Genomic DNA, 13,115 nt, shown 5'->3' on the forward strand with positions numbered 1-13,115 from the left:
TGATGACATAATTCATGTCTGAAAAATGATTTTGGCATTGTATTAATGATTTGAATCCAGAAATATGAGAAAATCATATTTAATGTTTTATTTACATTACTATTATGTGTGCAAGTATTGCCTACATATCATAGTAACCTATTATTATCCTGCTTATGTCTCAGTCATGTTTCTAGTTTTTTACTTCTACTTGCTCTCTACTAGAAACTGTTGATTTCACATAACATGATAGGTTACTTATCAGGAAAAATATAAGAACAGCACACCACAAAGATGCTAAAAATGGCCTAGAAAAATTAGGAACACTGTCTTATATAGATCTTGTCTGAATAATTATGATGAAAACTGAAGAGTAGCACAACAGAAATATGAGCAGAAATGAACCATATATTAATCTCTTAGTATGTCTATATGTGTATTCCCATCACCAAATGTCCGCCTCTTCTGTGTCATCAAATAAATATACCTCCTTGATTCAAAAATTTAGTTTTACATTTGTTAACCAGGAAGGTCCGACTTGGAACAAAGCCAATTTTTAATGGAGGCCTGGGGAGAAACACTCCAGATGCATGTCTTTATAAAATTGTTTCCATAAGCCATGTTTCCACCAGCATAACATGCTTGCTCCCTTATGTGTTTCATAATTATCCTGCATCACACACATAAGGTTTGAACAACTGCAATTGTCATGGCAAATGTGTAAATTATTAGATCTGAAATATGACCATGACACATATTTATTCTGTATTCCACCAGATTCAGAAACAGTTGTATGCATATACTACTTATTTGATTGAAGGTCAGCACAGACCACCATGCATTATTGCTGTTCCCCAATCTAAGTTGAAAACCTCAAGGTGTGATTATGCTTGCACTAATACTTTGCCATCATCTCTGCAAATGAGCTTGCCAGTGATACACTTCATGGAAAGAGTTACAAAAAGTTGAACAAAAACATTATGTGATTAGGTTGTACAACTTATGTAGGTGTTAATGGAATTTTGAAAACAAGGTATCTGGATTTCAGAGAGATGTTGACTCAATTAATTCAGTTTGTTAATGTATGTCTGCACTCCACTGATTGCTCTTACAGCTTTGTTACACTGGTGTGTAACCTTTTCAAACATAATGCAGCACTGTTAATCAGAAGTTCACTGCCATATTTAGGAAGTGTCTGTATTGTCAATGCACATTGTGCACTCATGAGTCAACACATCTGTCAGTGACACAATAAATGTTTGCTATTTGCATACAATCAACCTGGTATGAATTATCATGGATACTTGCTTGGCAATCCACTTTTTTACAATTGTGATTGTCACTGACACCTCATACTGAGAAACAGGTACATGTCAGTCACATTAATGCAACATACATGAATGACAGTATATAGATGTTATTGGAGAAGTATGTAATTACATGGGCACAGTGCTGTTGCAATGGTCTGTCCAGACACATGCATATGTCCCAAAACCTGTGATACAGAGTAGCTCCAAACAGTGATGTTTTAATACTTAAAAATGCTCTTTTTCACAATTTTAAAAGTCAGACTTCTTCTGTGGAGCTTGTGATTTATACTCTGTTCTATAGCTTGTGTAATTAGTTAGCTAGGTGGTTTGAATCTGACAGTGGTAAATTTGTAGATGTGTTTCTAGCATTAGGTAAGCAAAGCTTAAACAGCAGATGTGATGTGTCCAATTCCAGTCAGGAGAAAACTTTAACTTTGTACACAGCTCCCTTTGCACGTCTCTGCAACACACTAATGAGATCATCCTTTCCTAAGTGAACTCTCTCACTATAAAAATCAGATTTCTCCTGTGGTGCTTGCAGTTAATACTGTGTTCTCTAGATTGTGTAACTAGATAGGTAGGGGGGATTTGAATCTAACATTGCTTAAATAGGTTGACCATGTGCACTGTCGTGTACAATTGGCTCCCTGACAACACCTGTTATGTAAACTTCCACTTAGGAGAAGTATTTTCATTGGCAGTTTGATAGTCTATAAATTTCTATTATCCCCAGGCAATACCCAGTTTTGGAAACAATGATTACGTCACACTTTCAAAAATGAACTACCTGACAGTTGTAGTATAACTTATCTTGTTGTGCTGGCTGTTGATACTCTGCTGTCTAGACTGTGTAACTAAAGAGGTAGGTGGTTTGAATCTAGCAATGATTGACCACTGCAACTATGTGTTTGTCCATCATGCTGTGTATAGAAGACTTCTAATCCATACAGGGTATGTAGTGTTACTGTGCTCTTTAACCACCTTCTTTCCTTTTCAGCAAAAACATCATCCTGTTAAACAATGGTCATGTTACCCATTCAAATGTGCACTGTCACAATTGTAACTCAACATTTCAAGTAGTGAGTGTGATTCAGGCAATATTCTGCAGTTTCTGATCTTAGGTTTCAGTTCAAATCCAGCTAATACTCCTTAGACTCAATTGTATGGGTATGACTGTGAATGTGCACGTAGGTAAGAATGTTGTCAGCCAGCTATCTGCTGTGTACACGTATAGCTGGGGATTGCTATTACAAAAACTTCTACTAATTTTTCACCAAGAAATGCCTTACTTGATAATGATGATGCCATCTGATGAAATTTGGCTTTCCTAGGAGAAGTACTAAGGCTTTTCTTCTGGCACGAAGAAATGAGACAATATTCTGTATGCTGTTGCCTGTACAGCACTTGTTCAAATCTGTGATTATCCACACATTGTGCAGTATTGCCATTCTAACATCACATGACGACTGCATTACACATCGTGTATGTTTGGGTATACCTAGCATCAGGCAATGTTGTGTGACAAATAGATATTAAGTAACAGTCTTTTAAAGAAATTCCAGACACACATATCCCTTGCAACAATAACATGATGTCATGGATTCAAGTATCTTACAAGTAACAATTGTACTGTGGTGTGTTCGTTCTTCCCAACATGTAGCTTCTGTCATCACATAGTCAGGTGTTCAAAACCCACATTGACTTTCAATAAGTGCTGTGTGCCCTTATACTGTTATGCATGAATGGCATCCACTACTGTTATATGTTTACAATTAGAATGGGAGAAAACTCACCCATACCTCACATCTCTTACAAATTGTTTGCAGCACAGTCATATGATATAATGACTTCAAATAGGTTGAGCCTTACAGCTGTGTTAAGAATTCCTTCCACTGTGGTGCATGTGATTTGTACAGATTTTGTTAGTTAGTGGAATTACTTAGCTTGTTGTTCAGTTCTGGGAAAGGGCAACATTATATGAATGTACTAGCATTTCACAAACAACACTGCATCAATTTTGACATTAGAAATATAGACTCACTTTGTAATTTCCTGACAGTGAAACAGTTGTTCTGTAAATGTCGCGTTGTGAGTGCTCCTGTGGCATATCCACTGAGTAAAGACTTGTACAGCAAATCTACATAGAGTGTGGTTCATTTCTGGAACAATGTGTATAGCATGTAATAGAAACAGCTTCCTTGGTCAAGAAATATTGATACTGCAATGCTCATAGTTGTGTGAACATTAAAATAGTTACATCCTTGTCAGCATTCTGACATATTAATATTGTATAAATTACCATCAAATGTCCTTTCTTACTTCACACATTAATTTCAGTCATTTGTCATAAGCTCCATTATTATTATGTCTTGTGGCTGATGCAGTCAATACACAGATCTGTAGAGTGTGTAGTATGAGGGAGGTTGTCAACCAAAGGGAGACTGGCATAATGGTTAAGATATTTGCCTTACAGACACAAAGTGCAGGGTTTATCACATGAGTTAATTGGCTATGCTTAAAATAGCCCACAAGGGCAGTTAGTCTAGTACTAATCTATGAACTTATCTATGATACGCAGGGGTTTGAATCTAGTAGCATTCATCTGTCAGATAACTGTATTAGACAGCAGTGGCTTAGGCAAAGAAAATATTTATGGCACAGTCAGAGGGCCACATTTTAACGTATACTGCAGTGGTGGTGCTGCGGTAGCGTTGTCGCCTCACAGTTAGATGTTGCCCGTTTGATTCTCAGTTAGAGCGTCTTCTGTGTGGTGACATGCATGAATGGGCATTCCTTCATTGAAGGTTGTGCATTAGACCCGGCAAGCCAGCACGTAAAAATCTACTGCCAATCATTAGCGGACCAGAGTTCCGCTGTGGCGACCCCTAACCGGGAAAAGCCAAAAGACACAACAACAACAACCCTACAAGGTAGGGGAGCCATATTCATTACAAACAGGAAAGTGCTATAAGTCCCTCAAGGGTTTTCTTCATGACACAAACAGTATGCCTATTTCTGTGGCATCAAAGGTTGATATGCAGCTTTCTGATATATGTCCTGACATGTTCAAGCCTGGCAAGATGCAAATGTTGAGCATGTCATTTACTGCTCACAAGTATTACTTATTTTCTAAATAATAATGCTCCATATTGCATGTCTTCATCCAAACATTTAAGTATTACTGTAATTCTTTTATTCACACTGTAGAGCTTTATAGTACATGAGGAGCTATATAACATTTCTTACTGTATGGCCTAATGCAGGATTATCATGAAGTGTAATTAGGCCTGAGTTAGGACACTTTCTTGTGTGTTTGAGTTGTTTACTTGCTGTTCTGGCATTTTTCGCTGTAATTTTGTGTCAGATATACTGCATTTACAAATCTACACCTTGTGTGACATCCCCTTTCTGGACGAGTAATCAAGGAGCCTGAATCCTCACCACTAACACTAGAGAAGGATGTTCACTTGGACCAAAAATAGATACACACAGCATTTCCAGATGCAGATCTCTGCACCAAGCACAATTTCCCTTAAGAGCATACAGGGAACACACTCAGTCCAGGGTCTGGGTTTTTCTCTCTCTCTCCAGGTCCCCAGTAAGACTCCCCACTGGCACAGCTGTAGAGTTGAGTCCTCATTCGAGTGTCCAAGCCAAGTCCTCCAACACCATCTCTGTGAAACCAGTCCTTTGTGTCCCTGCTCCAAGCAGCTGACACATGCACTCTTTGAGATTTGATTTTCATACAAACACACACACACACACACACACACACACACACACACACACACACACACACACACACACACACAAACACACACACACACACACACACACACACACACACACACACACACACACACACACACACACACACACACCTGGGAAAGGCTGGCACAGATTTACTAGCTATGTCCCCTTCTGCCCAGGCTATAAAGTAGTTACACTGCTACCAGAAACTCCAAAGTCAGCTACTCTAAGGCTCTTACAAGGGTACTAATTATATTAAGTGAAATTAATACTAATACAAATTATAGTATTTGGCAATGCAGTAAGGCTTTCAGGAGTGGCCACAGAGTCATCAGATATAAGTACTCCCAAATGTTAAAATATTCTCTAAAGGTCCAGACACAATGACACGTTTAAATATATTTAATAATAAAAAATAAAAGACCATGAAAATACTAAATATCTATTTATAATAAACACCAGAGTTTCAATGACAGGAAATATTAAAATAACACAGATGAATAGATTCACACAGATACAGAAATAGCACTTAACTTCTTCACTCCAATGGAGCTCAGAAAGTTTTCACTGCAATTTCCAATAGGCAGATCCTAAGACTTTTGACAGAATCAAATTATTTCCTCATATTTCATAAAATGTACCAGTCTCTGGAACCATAGTGGTTATGAAAGAAGTATAAATGGCAAACTCTACAGCACAAACTATTTTTATAGTGTTAGTATTATTTAGGTTCTGGGTCTTAAATTGAACTTTATAAGTAACAGTAAACACAGTAACTATTACAATTCTAATATTTTGTAAATAACTTACAGTGTCTCAGCAACCACTCAAGTTACACACATACTGTAAACAGCATTTTATTCAGCTAGCTGAGAACATTTTATGAGGCTAAGGAGTTCTGTCTGTGTTACATAGTTGTTAAGATATTTAGACAAATGTGAAAATTATATCTGTATAAATTAATATCATAAAAACAACAGTTAATATCCATTTACCTGCACTAGACAGTTGTCAAATATTAATGCAGTGAGTTTGACATTGTACAAGCTTTAAGAAGAGATATTTTAAAACCTTGTGCAAAGCATGGTTTTGGAATTATTGGTGCAAATTTGAACAAGCAATATTTGATGCCTAGAGGCATCAGTAGGAGTTAACTGCAGATGTACCTGGAGGTGTATTTCAGATATAATGAGTTAAGTAATCTCACTATATTTTCCTGAATGATCTAAATAACTGCTATTTCCTGGTCACTTACTAGAGCAAGGCAAGATGGAGTAGGTGAGGGGTCTTTCTTTATCAGGTTTCAAAAACAGACTGCTCTGAGACTTCAGTCTCATCTAGTATTAAAACATAATTTCTGCCCAGGATTACAGAATGCCATCACATACATCTGATCATTTGACTTCTGGTTCCAATACTACCCCCTTTTCTAGCAAATGACCCAGAATCCTGCACATATGTGCCAATAATACACACACACATAGAGCTTTCTTAAGATCTGTTGCAGCTTCTGGAAGTCATAAAACAATAAAACACTTCCACTCCTCCTCCTACAGAAGCTTATAAACCATTCTCTGGCACAGACATTTCGGCTCTGTCTGCACTCTGAACTGTAAGAAACAATCTTTATGGCCTAAATCAAGTAATTTAATGTCATACTATTTTTCAAAGTTAGCTGGAGCTGAGCTTAACCTCTTCTCTTCCAGTATCTTCTGTTATAATATTAATTTAATTAGTTATATAACAGTATGACATACAAGTGTATTTCTTTTTCTGTACAGCAGGACACACTGTTGGCACATTTTTAACACAAGCACCTTTACAAATATATTTTTCAACACCAGCATCTGTACAATTCAGTTATATATGTTGTGTCTTTCAGCTTTTCCCGGTTAGGGGTTGCCACAGCGAAACTCCGGTCCGCTAATGATTGGCAGTAGATTTTTACATGCCGAGTTGCCAGCTCTGATGCACAACCTTCAATGAAGGTATGCCCAGTCATGCATGTCTCCACACAGAAGACGCTTTAGCTGAGAATCAAACAGGACGTCTTACTGTGAGGCGACAACGCTACTGCAGCACCACCACTGCAGTTCCTCACAATTCAGTTATATATACAAATGAAAAATAATTCTTTACAAATTCTAGCTAGCTATGCTGGCATATGTTGCACATCTACTGCCCTACTTCTCCTGGCATAGATGGCAATACCTCCCATCTTGAACTAATGAAATTGTTATCTGATCTGTGTTGTCATTTGTCAATTGTCACTTGTGCATTTTGAGTGCTATTATATTACTGTTTAGGATTTTCTGAATATACAACACGTCCTTGTATAATACATGTTTAAATATAAAATAACCCTCTTTTTATGATTGCCAAATGGCAACAAATGGCAAAAACAAGTCTCTTTCTGATGTGCATGACGCAAAAGCTATAGGATTAATTTCTTCGTCTTGTTTATACATGATGAAGTGGAGAATACAACAGTACTGTTAGTTATCACACATGCATTCCCTATATGTATCTGTCATATCCAGTAAATAATATCTATGTGAATAGCCCCTAATGTTTAACTCGTCATTGCTAATTGTTATCTCAACATTATTAATTTTTATATCACTTTTACTCCCCGTTGTTACACTGTTGCTTTGTGTCACGCTCGCATCCTTTGTTAGCCTGCTCATTTTATTGATGTGCATGGGTCAAGAAATGAACAGGATTAATTATTATTACATCAGTATGTAAGTATTTGTGTTTAAAATTTTTCTTTGTGACATGAGAATATTTGGCTACATCATCTGAGAACATTTTCTCTGTTTACTCTCCCCTCTTATTTATTTCTGCACTAATCTCATCGTATTATGGTCACATTCTCCCTATTTAACTTCCCCTCCATCTTAATTCTTTCAATCAACTTGCCCTTAATTTGAATAAGCTGTCCACACATACTCTGATAAAAAGTTTGCTTGCCTACAGGCAATCCAATTTGTTTACATTGTGAGCTTGAGTTTCTCTGAACCTTTTTATGGCTGTCAACACTTGTGCTAGACATGAAAAAGTACTTATAAACGTGTAAGCACAATGAGCACTATGCATACTCATTGAGCACTGCTGCTCATCTCACTAATGTGCTTAAATCATGTAGGCTTTATATGAAGTCTGCGCAACTGTTTTTTCCAAACACCTACATATATCCTTCCATTGTTTCTTTCTGAATTGCTTATCCAATCTCTCTTCCCAATCCTTTCTAACATCCTCTGATTTAAGTCGTGTGTGTGTGTGTGTGTGTGTGTGTGTGTGTGTGTGTGTGTGTGTGTGTGTGTGTGTGTGTGTGTGTGTGGCATGCCATTTCAAAATGATTATGGAAAAGGAAAACAACCTCAATTATTTGAGAAGCCTATTTGCCTGCGTTACATTATGCCATGCAAGTTTTTCAATTCACAAATACTATTCCATCCATAGTAAAGTTAATACATATGCAGGATGGGGAAAAGATTTTCCTGAATAGAGTTATGACATTTTGCTGTGTGTTATAATCCTGGGAAACAACACACAGCATTTTGAATGATTGCATTAAAAGTACCAAGGAAGAAAATGGGAGTTTTTTAGGTTGGGATTCATGCTGCAAGATGTGCCTCCTCATTAATGATAATGATAACATTTTTTATTGGGCAGCACATCCTTTTGATAATTTATTCATTTCTATATCAGTTTGTTAATTTGCATAAGGATTCACTGTGATGTGGCTAGGCTTGTAGAATCATCTTTGTAACTAAAGTAATAATATATTTTCTTAGCCATACACTGAAGCAAATGAAAAATGATGAAAAGAACAGCAGTTACACGGCATGAACATAGATTACGAACATGTGTTTAAAGTGATACATTTAATAATTATGGTGTTATCACACACGTCAAGAAACTGCGGTTGATTTTTCATAGTGTTTGTTTTAGCTGTGGATAACCAAACAGTTAATTAAACTGATAGTAAAAGGCCCCATCTAGAACCAGGCAATTGTATCTACTAAATATTGTTAAATTGTGTACTGAAAACCATGAATTAATACAGTTATAAGACTTGGCTTTGTGTTTTCTAAACATGTTTTTTTTTTTTGCTTATTTACTAACAAAAAAGTAATAGAATGCTTTACAGGAAATATTCAATACCTTGAATGTCTTATGAGGCATGAGGCATAAGGCTGTATGCAGTTTTATTTTCATATAGCTAATGACATTAAGCAATTTATAATAACTTGCTTTCACAGGACATGTCTACAAAATAGGTAGTAATGAAACAAAGCTACTTCTGTATGTGACTCCTTACACAAAGCATTGGAAGAGCTGTTCCATATCCTTACAAGCCCTTCACACACATACATATTACATGGCATGTTCTCTGCCTGTAATTTGTACTATCTTTGTGACATATATCTATTTATACAGTGTTGCACTTCAGGGTAAGAGGCAAATCAAAGTGAGGGTGTGGAAGTGCAGGTATAGATAAGGTTCTGTGATTCGTCTTTCTGTTAACCCTTTGTAAGAGGGATGACAACGTACCATAAATGATTTGGACAAACCCAGGTTTTTTTTTCGCAAATCAATTTCACTGAAGAGTAGACTGCTTCTTAACAGTATGATTCCTTTTCCTAGCATGTACCATCTAAAATGTAATTTTGCTCTGTAAATAAATAGATAGAGGTTAAATAAATAGATAGATAGTAACTGTGACTGTAGCAGTTTGTGGCACACATAGCAAATTTCCTCACATGTATGAAAATAATTGTGCTTCTAGTACTTTGATTCAATGACTGTAATTCTCTTAAAGTTAATGAAGTATATCCTTGGAAAGTTGGATTACGTGCCTTAGGTGTATCTTTAAAAAAGAACTCACACACTCATGCACACATGCATGTGCGCACACACACACACACACACACACACACACACACACACACACACACACACACACACACACACACACAAACACACACAAACGTATATTCATACTTGTGTCAGTTGTAACTTATATTCTCTAAACTAGGCATTAGCTAAACTTAGTAATTGCTTTATTTTTTCAACTTCCTGTAATTCTGATTCATAAAAAATCAAAGTAGTCCAGCTATTCCTGTATTATGACCCTAAGGTCAACAATGAGTACAAACTCCCTTAAATTCCTATTATACTAAGTAAAAAGGCATTGCTGTCTTCCTCCTCAGCTTACTGTCATATGCAGTTGAAGATATTATTATGATCTCCGAAACAAATAAACTCAGTGTTTATTGCTTTACTTATATCACTTAAAATCATATCATGGAAGAGACTACCTTTTCTATAAATACCAGCACAGTTTCTGAATCCAGATATAAATGAGATTCTATTGACACCTAAAAAGCTATTTGCTTACTTATCTCTAGCATGCATCCAATTTTTCTGTCCAGTGTTGCACTTTAATACTCAGAACAGCATTTCCTCGATCATGCTGTAATCTGGTTGCTATATTACTCTTCTGAAATAAACCATTGGGAACGTAATGGCAATAAAGGAGACAACAAGATACGGCATAAGCTGTTTGATAAAGAATCAATGACACATTGTACAAAAATCTAAATCAACTTTGTTTTAAACATTTTTTTTGTGCTTTTAATCATAGTATGTCAATGAAGTTTACAATAAATGATAATGCCATGCATCTTGTAATGGTCAGACAAGTAGCTCTGTAAATCAGTACCACATTCTGCATTACAGACTCTGATTTAATGAACACTTTTGCTGCAAGCAAACCTCATCTGTCTCCATCATTTCCTATAATTGTAAATGCAGCCTTTTTGTCCTTGAAATAAAGAACAGGCTCACAGCGAGCATAAGAACACGTTAACTGCAACTATTTATGGAAATTGACATGCATTCAACCTTAGGCGGTACAAATATTTTGTACTTTTTACAATATTTTAAGAATGGAACCTTCAATTTTACCTGTCACTTTCTCGTGCTTTATAAAGGATGTGCTAAGAAATATGCGTAGATCATTATTTTCAGCAGTTAATGAAAGAGGCAATTGATTTTTTTTTTTTTTGTTGGACTAGCAGACTATATTGCAAGATTAGCAGATTTGTATCCATGTGCTTAAAATTATATTCTTAATATCATGCTGCAAATGTAAAAATACAAGGTTAACAGAGAAAATAAAGAAAAGACTGCTTCAGCACAGCTTCACCAAACTCAGACAAAATTTGTCTCACTGTATTTGTTAGGAGCTGCATTTCTTTTTTCCCAGCATTTATTTCAAATGAAAATTGGAGTGTAAGAACAGTTTTGCTCTTGCTAGGTTGAGAGACTAAATATTATGATTACTTCAGTGTCAGCTGAGCGTGATGTCATTAAAGAGTGATGTCACGTCAGGAAGGAATAAAGCAGTCTCAGAGAAACTCTGTCATGAATTCTAATGAAGTAATGAATAGCATTCATACAGTTAGAATGAGTTTTGTCCTGCAAAAATCCACACTTAAAGTATCTATGGGATAAAAATCAGCTGTACCCAATAATTATGCTGGACATTTTCAGTGAGTTGAAGGAAGCTGAAAGGGAAAGCAAATACTAACATGCACAGTGACCCAGTGGGAAATAAATGTTTACTGCTTCATCTAGCAGTCCAGGAAGCTCCCCTACCCACACTGAAGTGTCATTTTTGACCCCCAAGAATAGCAGGAGGTCATTTAATAAAGAGTACTTGCCTTATTCTCTATTGGAGAGTACTTCTAACTGCTGGAGTTAGAAAACAGCCTGTTTAGAAAGCCATTTTTTTTTCTTTTATCAGAAATTGGAACTTCATCCCTGCAATTGTGAATGTACAGAACTCCAAGCCCAAAAATGGGAAAGTCAACTATTTTCTAAGTATAAACAAACAGAAATATTGTTTTGAAACTTTTTTTTTCATTTTGGGAGCAGCGTTCCAGCAATTATTAACGCTAGCCACACCTGGTGACTATACTGTGAGATCCTACTGAATTGCCGTTCTCCTCCTTCTGTCATTGACAACATGAGTAGTCATCGTGTGCAGGAATCACAGTTCTGCTGCTTTTATACACAATCTTATCCTTTCCACAACTGATTATGCCATGACCATAAGTATATTGATCATTACGTTCATATCTTCATACTATCACTCAGTTCTCACTTCCACGTGAGTACAATGCCTACACGACTACTCATGCTGCACTATGCCATTGGTCATTCTCTTGGTAACCACTACCTTCCCTCTTTAACAAGGTTCTTACTCTATTCAACTTAGTACAGCTGCTCCACCATCACCAGCAGAGAGCAATTCACTTTATTCTTTTTATGGACAGAAATATGCCATCTGATTTTAAGGTGCTAATTTTCTTTTCTGCGTCTTTAAACACAACAGTCAGCTGCTACAGTGTCCACTGGAAACTGCACTCATTTACCACTAGGAGGACTACATCCTCTTTAAGTCCATCATAATATTCTGTCAATGAAAATCACAAAAAAGAAGGAAGGGGTTGCACCCTTCAGGGACTCCTATACCCACTTAAAAAGTAATTGATTTAATGCCAAGAATGTCAGTCCAGCTCTTAGGTCTCAAGTACAGGCACTGAGTGGCACAGTGCTGAGACATCCTAATGTTGTAGCACCTCTTTCAAGGCCTTTCAGAGCACACTGCAAGAGTCTATGTCTATGTCTATAAAAAATAGACAGTAGAGTCAAACTTGTATGGCACCTTCAATATCCGTGCAAGGACAAACAGTTGATCCATTCTTCCCATCATCAGGAAGGAATCCACATTGTTTCTCCTGAGTCAGAGACTCAACTATTAGACAAAGTAACTTCTCCAGTAACTTAACTTTCCAGGGAATCTGAAATGTATTACTCAGCTGTTCCTTTAAAAAAAAAAAAAAGTAAGGACCACTAAAATAGTTTGCTAATCAAGAGGTAATGTTCCTGCCTTACTCACTCTTTTAAAAAGGCATGTTGACCCCAATACCTCAACAGCATCCAGCAGCTTCACCATTTCCATTTATATATCACACACTTCTGCAAGCCTGCTATGATGGA

The sequence above is a fragment of the Protopterus annectens genome, chromosome 2.part1 (assembly GCF_019279795.1).
Source record: "Protopterus annectens isolate FY-2018-M chromosome 2.part1, PAN1.0, whole genome shotgun sequence".
Lineage (NCBI taxonomy): Eukaryota > Metazoa > Chordata > Ceratodontiformes > Protopteridae > Protopterus > Protopterus annectens.